At 42.9% G+C, this 12358-nt stretch overlaps 1 protein-coding gene and 1 pseudogene across 1 annotated transcript in view; both read left to right on the top strand.

Moving 5' to 3' along the window:
* FGF1 (fibroblast growth factor 1) overlaps positions 1-12358 on the top strand; it is an 81782-nt gene that overhangs the window by 43673 nt on the left and 25751 nt on the right. The gene's annotated exons all lie outside the window — the stretch shown is intronic.
* Positions 4207-4331, top strand: LOC114233536 (small nucleolar RNA SNORA36 family; annotated as a pseudogene).

Raw genomic sequence — 12358 nt, 5'->3', positions numbered from 1 at the left:
TGGATAGGGGAGGTTGCGGGGAGGGGGGAGAGATCAACCAAAGGACTTGTGTGCATGCATATGAGCCTATCCAACGGTTAAGTTCAACAGGGGGTTGGGGCATCCGTGGGGAGGGGTGTGGGATGGGAACGGGGGGATGAGGACAAATATGTGACACCTTAATCAATAAAGAAATTTAAAAAAATAAAAATAAAATACCTTTTCAAACAAAAAATAAAATAAAATAAAATAAAATAAAATAGGAAGTGGCCAATCTGATGTAAGCTTCTTAAAAATCCCTCTGGCTTTGAGTATAGAAATGATCAGAGGGGCCCAGAACAAAAGAGGGGGCTGTTTCAGAAGTTCAGACAGGAGCTGATGGTGAACTGCACAGAGATAATAAGTGGATAATAAGTACCCAAATTTGCTAACTCTAATAGAGTCGAAGGGCTCAATATTGAAAGGTTAGAGAAACTTAGACTAGTTAAAAGGGCGGGGACTAGGGTGAGATGAGGGAGGCACTTGCTTCAGGTGCAAAATTTACTCAGAAATGGTATTTCAATGCAATATTTTTTAAAAGTCAAATTTCATGCGGAAATAAAAACCAAACACCCATGACGAACAAATATCAAATTAAAAAAGAAAAAAAAAGACAGGATCAGTAACAGTGCTGGGCCAAGTCAAACAATGAGCCTGGGGTAAAAGGGAAAAAATCAGCAATATGCATTGTGTCTTTATTCAAAACTTTCCTCACTCTTGTCCTTGGCTAGCTGACCCTCCCCACCTGTAAAATGAAGAGGCCACCATATAACCCTCTGCTCTGAAAACAGATCTTATGGAAAGAAAGCTGATGACATAAATCACCACAAGCCCCTGGTGGTTTAGACAGTATCTTCTCTCCTTATTCTGGAGAGTCTGAAACAGAAAAGTGCATAAGAGTTGCTCCCATAAATATTTCTGATGATAATGTTAACGGCTAGCATTTTCCATGCTCTTAATACGTCAGGTACTTTGCCAAGAACTGTTAAATACAATGATTTCATTTGATCCTCACAGCAATCCGTGAGGTAGGTATACTATTACCCCTGTTTTACTATGCCTGGCATATACTTGAGTAACATTTAGTAAATACACGAAGAAAGAAAGGATGGGTAAAGAGAGGGGGGAAAGTGGCAGGCCTCACACTATTCCTTCTCCACACTATATGGATAACCAGTGATTCCAACCCCCTCCTCTGGCAAACACAATTCTCAGACAAACACTATTCAACAAACTGAAAAGGATCTGCAGAAAAGGAAAACTAACCTTAATTATTACCCTTTTCCATAGGGGTTAATTTTTTGGTAAATTACTTTTTTAAAACCCAACAGCTTTTTGAGAACAGACGTTTTAAATTCATTTGTTCCCCATTATTTATTGAGCAATTACTATGTGTCAGGCACAGATCTAGGTGGTGATATATAATGTGAGCAAAACAAACCTGATTTGGGTCCTCATGAGGCTTACAGATCTGTGTGTGTGTGTGTGTGTGTGTGTGTGTGTGTGTGTGTGTGTGTGTGGTGTAGTGGAGCAAGACAAACAGTAACAAGTAAACACATAAGTGGAATCACAAATGTTACACAAGATACAATTCGGGTCTGAGGTAGAGGATGGGGAAATGATGAGAACTATCCTAGATACGGTGGGTCCGACATAGACTCAGGGAAGCTCATAATAGTCACATTGCTGAAAATTCAGTGCTAAACATTATTTTTGAAAGTCAAATCAATTAAACTCCCTACAGAAAGTGAACTTTCACAACTGCTATGGAGGGCGATTTTGAAGAGCAACACCTATTTATTTATTTACTGATTTATTTACTGAACAGACCTATAGAAAAGTTATTTATGCCACTGAGGGCTCAAGAATACAACACCAAGAAAAACATTGAGAAATGCCCTGCCCTACCCCATGGGCCCATCGAAATGTCCAGGTTTATCAAATTCCAGAGGAGCCCTTTGAACTAAGGAGGAGCCCAGGAATGTAGAAGCTTTAAAAGCTGAGAGCAATTATGTGCAAAAGCATGGCAGAAGTCACCCTGACATTTCTCCTCACTTTTGTTGCCTAATCTGCTTTCGAAGGCCAATAACGTAAAAATTCTCCATTTTTCAAACAACCCCACCCAATATAGTGGTGCTTTGATATAGAAAACATGAGAGAGGAGTAGTGGACAGTGCGGAATATAAATGGCTTGGAAAGGTCAGTGAGGAAAAAAAGAAATAAACCAGGAGGGAAATCACGAGGAGTTGAAACCATGCTTGGAGCTACCTGCCAAAACTAAGGAAAACTCCCCAAGAGGCCAAGTTTGACAGATTGAGTGTACTGTCGTGCTTATCAGCATTTACCTATCCCAGTGGCTTTTCTGATAAATGTCATCCTGTCTGCAATGTGCACCACCCTGGAGATGCTAGATTTATTTCTTATTTAGCTTCTTGGATGCAAGATTTCAGCTCATCCCTTATCAAACACCATCTCCTTTCCATAAAACCCACCTGGTTCCTGCCAACACCTGGGGTGTGTGCAGAGCTGTGTGTGAACTACCAATGATGTGGCCACAGGACCGCATGAGCCACCGGGCGTGCTGAGACAGGGCAAACAGTGCGGATGGGAGAATGGCCGCTTTTGGACTTTCCATGTGAGATCAGAGAGAGTTGGCAAGTAAAACGCTCTAAAATTAGCCGAAGTCCTTAAAAAGAAAAAATGTAAAAGGAAGCAAGCTTTATACTAGTCTAACGTAGACGCTCCAGAAACTAGTCACTAGAAGGCTGGCTCTGGGGCAGGTGACTATTTTCTTCCTGCCCTTTGGCTGTGGCTCTCACTGGGTCCCTATGCAACCCGGGGCCCTGCCCCCGCTGGATTGCTGCATGCTGCTAAATGCCTCTGCAGGAATGTGGCTGCCGGGCCCGAAGCGGGGCCTCTGGGCCCACTTTCAAGAACCAGAATAGACTCTGACGTGTGAAATAAGCTCTGTGGAGTTTACATTCCTCCTTCGTATCCAAGCACCTTAAACCCGAAACTGCACGCCAGGACTGCTAACCATTCTTCCAGAGACGCCTGGCTATCATCTGTCTGGCAGAAATGTGAGTTCCGTCCTCTTTATTTTTTAATGTTTTGGTGAGGCTGGGGCTCCTGGAAATGAGGCTGCCCTACAGAGGGCGACACAACAACCTGATGTCTCATGGCTGAGGATTTCCTGCGCGGCTAAACCACAGATTTGCTCAGCCTCTCGGCTGACAGTTCTCTCGGCTGGAGCAAAAGGGAACGTGTGCATCTATCCGTATACCAGAAGGAATAGCAAATACAAAATGATTATAAAGCGCTGAAGGTACTGTCTACACAACAGGCACCCACAGAGGCTTGTTTACTCACATAAAATGCTTTGTAAAAGCCCAACTGCTATCAAAATGTCAATATTCAACACACTGAAACATTAACAACAATTCCTTCGATTTCCTAGACACTCTCTGTATGCAGGGCCCTTCCTGGGCCTCCCTCGTTCTTTCCTCGTGGCCCATGACCACATCAGCACTCGTAGCAGCTTCATTTGAGGCAGCAGAGGGTCAGAAACATTAAATGACTTGCCTGGTCACACAAGGAGTTCATGAAACAGCAGAAGCCAAAACCCAGGCCTATGACTCTCAGGTTCTGAGAACTTGCCTTTTTCCTGGTGTTTCCATCCTAGTAGGACCATTCACATAGTATACCCACACACACACCTCCAGTGGTCCCTGGCCTGGCCCCAGCTCTTTTATGATCAATGGCAAGTGACTCTAGTGTGACCAAGGTCAAGATGGACTCGGGTGACACTGGGTCATTCAGGGGAAGCAAGAGAGTGGCAATCCAGAGGTCACTGTACCGCTGTGAAAGAGGATGGTCGTGTGCCAAGGTAGGAACATGCAGACTCCATTCAATGACAACAAGTATCTCCTTTAGAACGCCATCAACAGGACTATGTGAGTTATGGAGGCTGGTGGGGCAAAAAGAATAGAGAAGCTAAGGATTACTCAGTCCAATGGACTTTCTCTTCTCTTTCCCACGCTTCTTGGCAATTAAAATCATGGACTCTAGAGTCGGAAAACCGTCCCTTTATATCTCAGCGCTAACATTCATTTCGCTGTGTGACCTTAGGGAAATGAAGCTCTCTGTGCCTCTGGTCCTGAGCTGCAGAGTGAGGGCTGAGAAAGCAAATGCCTCAAGTTCAGTCCAGGGCAGCATCTCTGTTCTGTTCACTACACGCTGGGACATTGAACCAGCTAGGGTAGGTGACTGAATAGAAAATTTTACTCTATTCATTTACCTCCCAGACTAAAAAACAAAAACAAAACAGAGAAAGAAAAAAATAAAAAGCAATGCCTACCTAACAGAATTTATTTGAGAATTAAAGTAATGTATGAGACACATGGTAAACGTTCAAGAAAAGGTTACTATTTCATTATTTATGGACACATTTTATTATTTCTGGTATGTCCAAAGCGGGCTATTGGGACACATGAGGAAGAACAAGCTCTTGGCATTTTCAGAGAGATAGCAAACACATGCTTCAAAAGACTGAGTTTGGAGAAGCCAAAATTTCTGGGTCAGGAGATAAGAAAAATAAGAAAGACCCAGAAAACTGACCATCTTCCTATGAGCTGGAAGGTCTGCAGACTCCAAGAAAGAAATGTCCTTGCTGGGCTGGTTCTGGAGATTGTAACCTGTGCAACAGACTCAAAAGATTGTTGGCGCCACATCAGTAAGAGAGGTTGGAAGAAGGGGCGAGTGCTGCTAGTGTCTCTGCAGAATCACTTTGCATTTGGCCCGAGGCCCCGAGGCTCGGGGTCGGCAGGAAGGATATTTCCATTAAGATGTGCGCAGCTCTTCAGGATGGCGGAGAGCCTGCAGGATGCTTTGGAAGGGGGCGGGGTGGGGGGGGAGCATTAAAGTTCAGACAGAACAGAGCACACACGCCACTGCCAGGGAGTACACCATTTTTCCTCTCAGAGTGGAGGCTGTTTTCTCTAAGCACTTGAAAGAATTCCTGACCTCCGATTGAGCGATGCTCCATGGGGAGAAGTGCTTTGAGAGTAGATAAGCCAGACTGCAGAGAATTAAAGATCCAGAATCAAGGGAGGAAATACAGGGTATTGGAGGAGATCCTTAAAGGGTGGGAGTTGTCTGCTCAGATTTTCTGCTCTTCATTAAGGGGTGTGAGAGCTAAGGGTAGGAGAGCTGCTGGGTGCTGCAGTTGGATTATAACCACCCCCGCTCCTGCCAGCTACTTGGTCCAGGCTTCTGAAGCATGTCTTGATGAATCTCGTATGGCCAGAGTGTAAACTCCTTCAAGGCAGACACTGTGATTTTTGCTACAGGTCTAGAATCCCTTTATCTGAAAAGCCTTGGGGGTAGATATATTTTCAAATCAGAATTTTGGAGATTTTAGAAAGGCAGTATGGTACATATATTGTGTATTATGGAACAACTCCAGTGAGGTTTGGGACAGTACCCTATAATCAATCAAACACGTTACTAATTCTGCACTGGATTATAGAAATATTAACACAAAGTGGAATACAGGTTTTAGTCGGAGGAGAGTTTGGGTCAAGTTTTGCCACAATTTGAGTTAGGAAAGAACTTCTAGTGTTCAGAGCCTTTTGCATATTATAATTGTGGACTAGGGATTTCGGGCCTTCCTTTTTCCTTTTCTTTCTTTTCTTTTTTAAATTTCCAGGACATCTGCAGGATTCTACCCATGGCAGGTACTGAATATAAGTTGTTGGCATTCTAAGTATGACATATTGATCTCCCTCAAATAATATTTGATTCTGGAAGCCAGGGCACAGTTTAACAGTGACTTGGGATTCTTTAGAATTAAAAGGATCTGAAATTAAAGAACAGACAAGAAGGACTATTGAACCCTAGGTTCTCTGTCATCCTGGACACTAACACACACAAAATGATGAAATATCGTTTTTCCTAGTATATCCTCGTTAGCACCCAAGCAAATGAAAAGAGACCATCATTACATACAAGTGATCATGAAATTTCTAGCCTATATATAGAAAACGATATTTTTAAATATTGCCAAAACATTACTCAATGTTTAAAGTCAAGTGTGTCCAACCCAAAATGAATAGTGCAGATTGACAAAACTAAACAATATGATACATGGAGTATGGTAACCAAACTAACATCTACGGAATCCTTACAAGTTTTCAAGTATAGGGCTCAGCACTTTTTGTGTATTATCACTTAACAATTAAAGCAATTCTGTGCAATAGCTGCTGTTATGAAACCTCATTCTGCAGATGAGGAAACTGAGACTGTAAGACTGAGTAATTTGCTAGCAAGTGTCTGGCCAGGACTCACACCATAGTTCAGTAGTAAGTTGGTACAGTACACCAGCTACCAGAGAAAAGAAAGAAGAGGGGTGGTGGAGGAGGGTGAAGAACAGAAGGGAAAGAAAGCATAGAAATAGAGAAGAAAAAAAAAAGCCTTGATTTGTAGTATTTGCCGATTTTTGTGGTGTAAATAGTCTTACCAGGGCTGATATCAAGCTACTAATGGTTTAACAAGTGGCTCGCAAAATTCCTGAGTATTTAATAATTGGCTTTTACAAACGTGCACACCACTATCAAGTCCATCCCAGGCCACATCCATGGTTTACTGCCAACTTTGGAAGATGAGATTTCAGCTCGGGGAACAGAACTGGCTTGGGAACAGCACGCTGAGATGCTATCCCAGGCCAGTCAGCCATGGTTATGTTCCTACCTCAGACCTGATACAGATCACGGAGGGTGGAGTAGAGGAAAAAGAGGAAGAAGAACACACTGTCTCCCCTTCTTCAGGCAGACCTGCCTTCACCAGAGGGTGTAAAGTGGGTCCCTGCCAGCCTGACGCTCCCTGGCAAAAATAGTAAAACCAGACCACACAGACGCTCTCTGGGTCAGATAAGAAGGTTAGCCTTGAGACCAAAGGTCTGAAATCTTCCTTTAGGTTCTTAATTTTCATAATACTTCTTTCGAAGATGTAAGGAAGTATCTTCTACAAGATGGGAACCAGGGTTGGGCCTATTTTTAACCGAGGATGGGATATTCTAGCCTAATTTTAACCCAATTAAAATGCACTTAGGCTCTTGGCTCAGTTTTTCTATTAACACCTGAGGATTAAGTCTCCTGATAACAGGCTTCCACTAGAGCAGCGGTCGGCAAACTCATTAGTCAACAGAGCCAAATATCAACAGTACAACGACTGAAATTTCTCTTGAGAGCCAAATTTTTTAAACTTAAACTTCCTCTAACGCCACTTCTTCAAAATAGACTCACCCAGGCCGTGTATTTTGTGGAAGAGCCACACTCAAAGGGCCAAAGAGCCGCATGTGGCTCGCGAGCCGCAGTTTGCCGACCACTGCACTAGAGGATCCTGAGAAGGAACTGGCCTGGTATTCAGTCACCCACAGGACACTGATGATGTGCAAGCATTTGCTAAGTGCTGGGTCTAGGGGGAAAAAAGGAATCGCCCAAGGTCTTAGAGACGAGTGAAGGAGACAGTCAAGTAAACATAGTTAAATTATATTCATTCGCTCATTCAACAAATATTTACCAAGTGCCTATTAGACACCAGGCATTTTGCCAGACACGGGGATACCATAGTGAGTAAGACATTGATTTATACTATCATGGAACTGACAGCCCCGTCGTAAAGGGAGACATTAATTAAATAATGAAAAGAATGAATGTGTAATTAAAAACTGAAGTAAGAGCTCTGAGGAAATATTAAATGGTCTTATGAGAAGTGGAGGAACCTGACCCAGTTAAGGAAAGTCAGGAAAGGCTTCCTAGAGGATTCTGGCAAATGATCTAAGACTTGAAGAAAAAGTAGGAGATAACAGGGTGGGTGGGGTAGAGAGAAGATGAAGAGGAACAGTGCTCTAGAGAGAGAGAAGAGCATGGGTAAGGGTTAGGGGGCAGAGGGAGGCAGTGATTTCCAGGAAATGAAAGGCTAGTTTAGAGAGCGAGTGTGGTGGGAGATGAGGCAGGGGAGGAAGCCAGGGCTGGCTCTCACAGAGCCCTGCAGGCCTTGTTGGGACGCCACGAACGAGTTTAAACAGGGACTCTGTATGGCAGTTGCACCCAGTGCTGTCCGAGAGTCAATACAGTGTGGCTATGGAAGCATTAGGGAATCGACTCATCTAAACTGGTACGTGTGGTGTGGAGGAAGAGTAGGGAGGTCAGGTTGGGGGATGTGTCAGACAGGCTTTCTGGAGGAGAGAATATCGGAGATAAATTTTTGAAGGGTGAGTATGACTTAGCCAGGCCATGGGTGAAGGGTGGAGGAAGGGAGCGAGAAAGAATGCTGCTGGTGTGAGGCTGTGGGGGGACTAGAAGAAAAACAGGTCAGTAAGAGAAAAGGCAACGGGGTTAGGCAAGGAGCAGATGATGAAAGCCTCATACATCATGATGGGGTCTGGTTTTATACTTATCCTGACGGTGGCAGGGAACCCACTGACACAGTCAGAGATCTTTAGCAGGAGACGGATGGTCAGATTCATGTGTTAAAAGGCCACGAGCAGCAGGGTCAAAGGGGACTGAAAGGGAGCCGTGCTGGAGAAGGGGACCACTGCTGCCTGTCTCAGCAGCCCAGGTGAGAGAAGGTGTTGCGTCTGAACTAAAGCAGCCACAGTGGGAATGAGGAGGAGGATTTTAGGAGACATTAAAAAGGTACAATTGAAAGGGTTTTGACACCAATAGGAGGGGTGTGAGTGATTTCTACTCCACCCAAAGAATAATCTGAACAAAATGGATTCTTCTATTTGTGTTGAGTCTTGCCTTATGACCTGATACATGACCAATTTTTATAAATGCTCTAGTGTCCTTGAGAAGAATGGTGTTCATTAATTTTGGGGTGCAGAGTTCTCTCGTGTTCATTCAATTGCGCTTGTTGTGTATTTCAATCTTCTATGTCCTTAATATTTTTTTGTCTGTTTGCTCTATTATTTATGAGAGAAATATATTAAAATCTTCCACCACCATTGTGGATTTGTCAACTTCTCCTTATGTATTTGACAATTTTTGTTTATATATGTTCAGGCTCTGTCATTATTCCACAAGCTTAGACTTTTTATATCTTTCTGTTGATTATTCTACTTATCTCTATGCAGTGATGCCTTTTACCCTTAATCATTCTTTTGGCCTTTGACCTACTTTGATCATTCTTTTGGCCTTAGACTTACTTTATATGATATTACTATAGCCATACAACTTTAAATTTTGCTAACATTTGGTATCTACTTTTCACCCGTTTGTTTTTAACTTTTCTGTATCTTTATGTCTTAAATATGTCTCCTGAAATCAGTGAAGATTAATTTTTTAAAAATCCAGTAGCTAGTAAATTTAGCCCATTTACATTTATTGTGATCATAATACATTTGGATTTATTTCTACCAACTAATCTTGAGCAATTTTTCTATTTCTTTCTTTTCCTGGATTCTTTTGAATAAGTACAGTTTTATTTATTTTGTTTCATTTCCCTTATCCTTGCCAGTTGCTGGTTGGAATTAATGAATTCTATTTCTTTTCTTTTAGTAATTACCTTTAATATTTGATATTACGTTTAATATTTAATATTAGCTCACATTCTGAGTTAATAAGATCTAGGTTAATTAATATCTATAAGGAATAGTTAGGTTATGAGGTGATGCCATTCACAGAGATAGGGAGGGAAGACTTAAAGTGTATTTGGAACCAAAGGTGAGGCCTGTTTTACATATGCTGGGTTTGCGGACACAGCCAATTACCACCTTAACAGATGCCTGTGCATCTACCTTCAGTGGCTTTATACACTTTGCAAAATATCTCCCTTCATGGGCATTCTGCACTGTGTAAGCAGTGACAGGGGATAAAAGCAAAAACAAAAAATCAGCGCTTGTTTTCCCCTGATTCTTAGAACTGTGAGTATTCCCTTCCAGCTTAGTGGCCAGGGTCAAACTGAGCACAAATGTCTTGTTCAGATAGCAGGCTTCACAAATGTCACTTCAATAACTGGATAAACTGAGGACTGAGCCTGAAATGGTGACCTGGATTCTGCCACACATAACACTGCTTTCCCTTTGCCTCCTTCATTTCTCTGCTATCTCGGTGGCTTAAATGATTAGGGGGGAGGGGCTTAGCTAATTTCTGCCAAATATGAGAGGGACTAAAAAATTATAGTTTCATACCAATTTAAAAATTACTTTAAATTAAGCATTCAATCAGAGCTGACCTAGACCACATCAAGCCTTGACTGGTTCAACACAATCATATCTCCTACCGGTCAGGTCACAGTTCTTTTCTTTCCAAGTGCTGTCATGACTATTGAGCCCAGGCAGGGTGGGGACTGTTACAGGACACATCTTGGAAGGAGTGAATGACTCGCCCAGGTTCCCAGAGCCGATTAGTGCATCGAAGGGGCTGTAGGGTGTTGCTCACTGTACCACATTGAAAAGTGACTGTGTATTCCTGGGCAAGGGTGTACACTTAGCATCCTGTTCGTGTGTCAGAGTTCACACTCTCCTCCAGAAGCTACAGCTGACAAAATATGTCAGCCTTTAACACGGATGTTCCAAAAGGCTTGGTGTTCTCTTCACTTTGGTGTCACTAATAAGTCAAGACAATCTTCAGGTTTTCCCAAAATCTCACCAGTGCCCCAAATTTCAAAGGGCTGGGCTTAGCACACAACAATGGCATGGAGTCCACTTGATCTCTGACATCTCCCAAACACACACACACACACACACACACACACACACACACACACATACAGAAGGACAGAGAGGGAGAGAGAGAGGGGGAGGGAGAGAGAGAACTCCTTCCCCTGACAGCCAACAAAAAGATAGTAATAACAAGAAGCAGAGCTTATAAATTTCCATTATGCTTAATGCCTGATTTCATGTAGTTAATGGATTCATTTATTAGAGCAATTTGTGTAAATCCCCAAGGGCTTGCTAAGGCTGCTGCCTAATGGTTTTATCACCTCATAGACTTCCTTTATTCCTATCCTCTAACAAATACTGGATTGGCAAGGAACCGTGGACCAACCACTGCTTAAAATACTGGTAAACTGTAATAAAAGGCAAAAAAATAAAAATGAGGGCTTTTCATGTCTCTGGGGTTTCCTTAGCAACAAAAGGGATTTCTTTTTTTTTTTTTAAGTGTCAGCTGATTCATAAATGCTGCTTCCATAGTCTATCAATTTCACATTGACTCAAGGCTTATTTTCAGGAGTCAGCAGGTCCCCATCGGGTTTCCAGGTATGGATCTGCACTGAGGGGTGATGGGAGCAATCTGAAGTCAGTACAATCACCCCATTACCGACCCTCCTCCTGGGGGAGCAGGCAGAGAGCAGTGTCTCAGCCTTGCATAACCGTAGGCTGCCCTGTAATCAGGAAGGAGGGGTGCCTGGTGCCTGCTGGAACCTGCAGAGGGTGTTTAGCTGGAGAGAGCCCCGCAGTGAGGAAGTCTGGGAGGGGGAGCATTAGTACAGTCCTTGGCCAGAGCTGCTGCCTCCAGCCTCAGTCTGCCTTCTGTGCATCTGTTCCCCTTCATCCCAATGGGATGGAAGCAAGAATGCAAATAGAGCCAAATCCATACCCAACACTTAGAAAATGTCCTAATGGAGACTCTCCATGAGTGCTGGATCTAGAAGGGCAGCCTCCTTAACATGCACAATCAGGGGCACATGGGACTTCCATTTGAGAAAACCCAGGCACAACAAGAAACAAAAGTCTGCCCACTAAAGACTGACGTGACAAGTGGCTATTTGTACAGTTAAATGACAACACTAGTATATAATTATTATCTCCTGCAACAAATTGAGGACATAACTTAGTAAGTGCTTGGAAAAAAAATGGGTAAAACAAAGAATATTAATGATCTCTTAGTTGTATTTGAAGGAAGGGGCATCTATTCTATGCTAATGGGGAGGTGATGGGTGAAGAGGGCCATGTTTGGAAGAACCAAAGTGCTTTATATCAGAAGGGATCCAGAAGCAAGCGGAGTGAGAGGGAGATGAAGAGGCTGGGTGGGAAAAGGGCTGAGAGAGACAGAGAGAGAGAGAAAAAACAAAAACAAAACAGAGGTGGACACAGAGACGTAGAGGTTAGCGGATGAAAGCAAAGGATCTGGAAGAAAGAATGGGGGTTTGAGAAGGAAACACAATGTGCTGTGCAAGGTAAAATCTGCCGTCTTCCCTGTGAAATCAATGTCAACAGAATTAAGTTTCTATCTGTTATTGTCCTATGTGAAAGGGCTGGACAGAGTTTTACCATATGAGAAGAGCATATTTGGGATGCTCTGACTTTAAATATGTGTTTATATGGTATATGCAA

The sequence above is a fragment of the Eptesicus fuscus genome, chromosome 6, assembly GCF_027574615.1.
Source record: "Eptesicus fuscus isolate TK198812 chromosome 6, DD_ASM_mEF_20220401, whole genome shotgun sequence".
Taxonomy (NCBI): Eukaryota; Metazoa; Chordata; class Mammalia; order Chiroptera; family Vespertilionidae; genus Eptesicus; species Eptesicus fuscus.
This window is presented reverse-complemented; position numbering and strand designations above follow the sequence as displayed.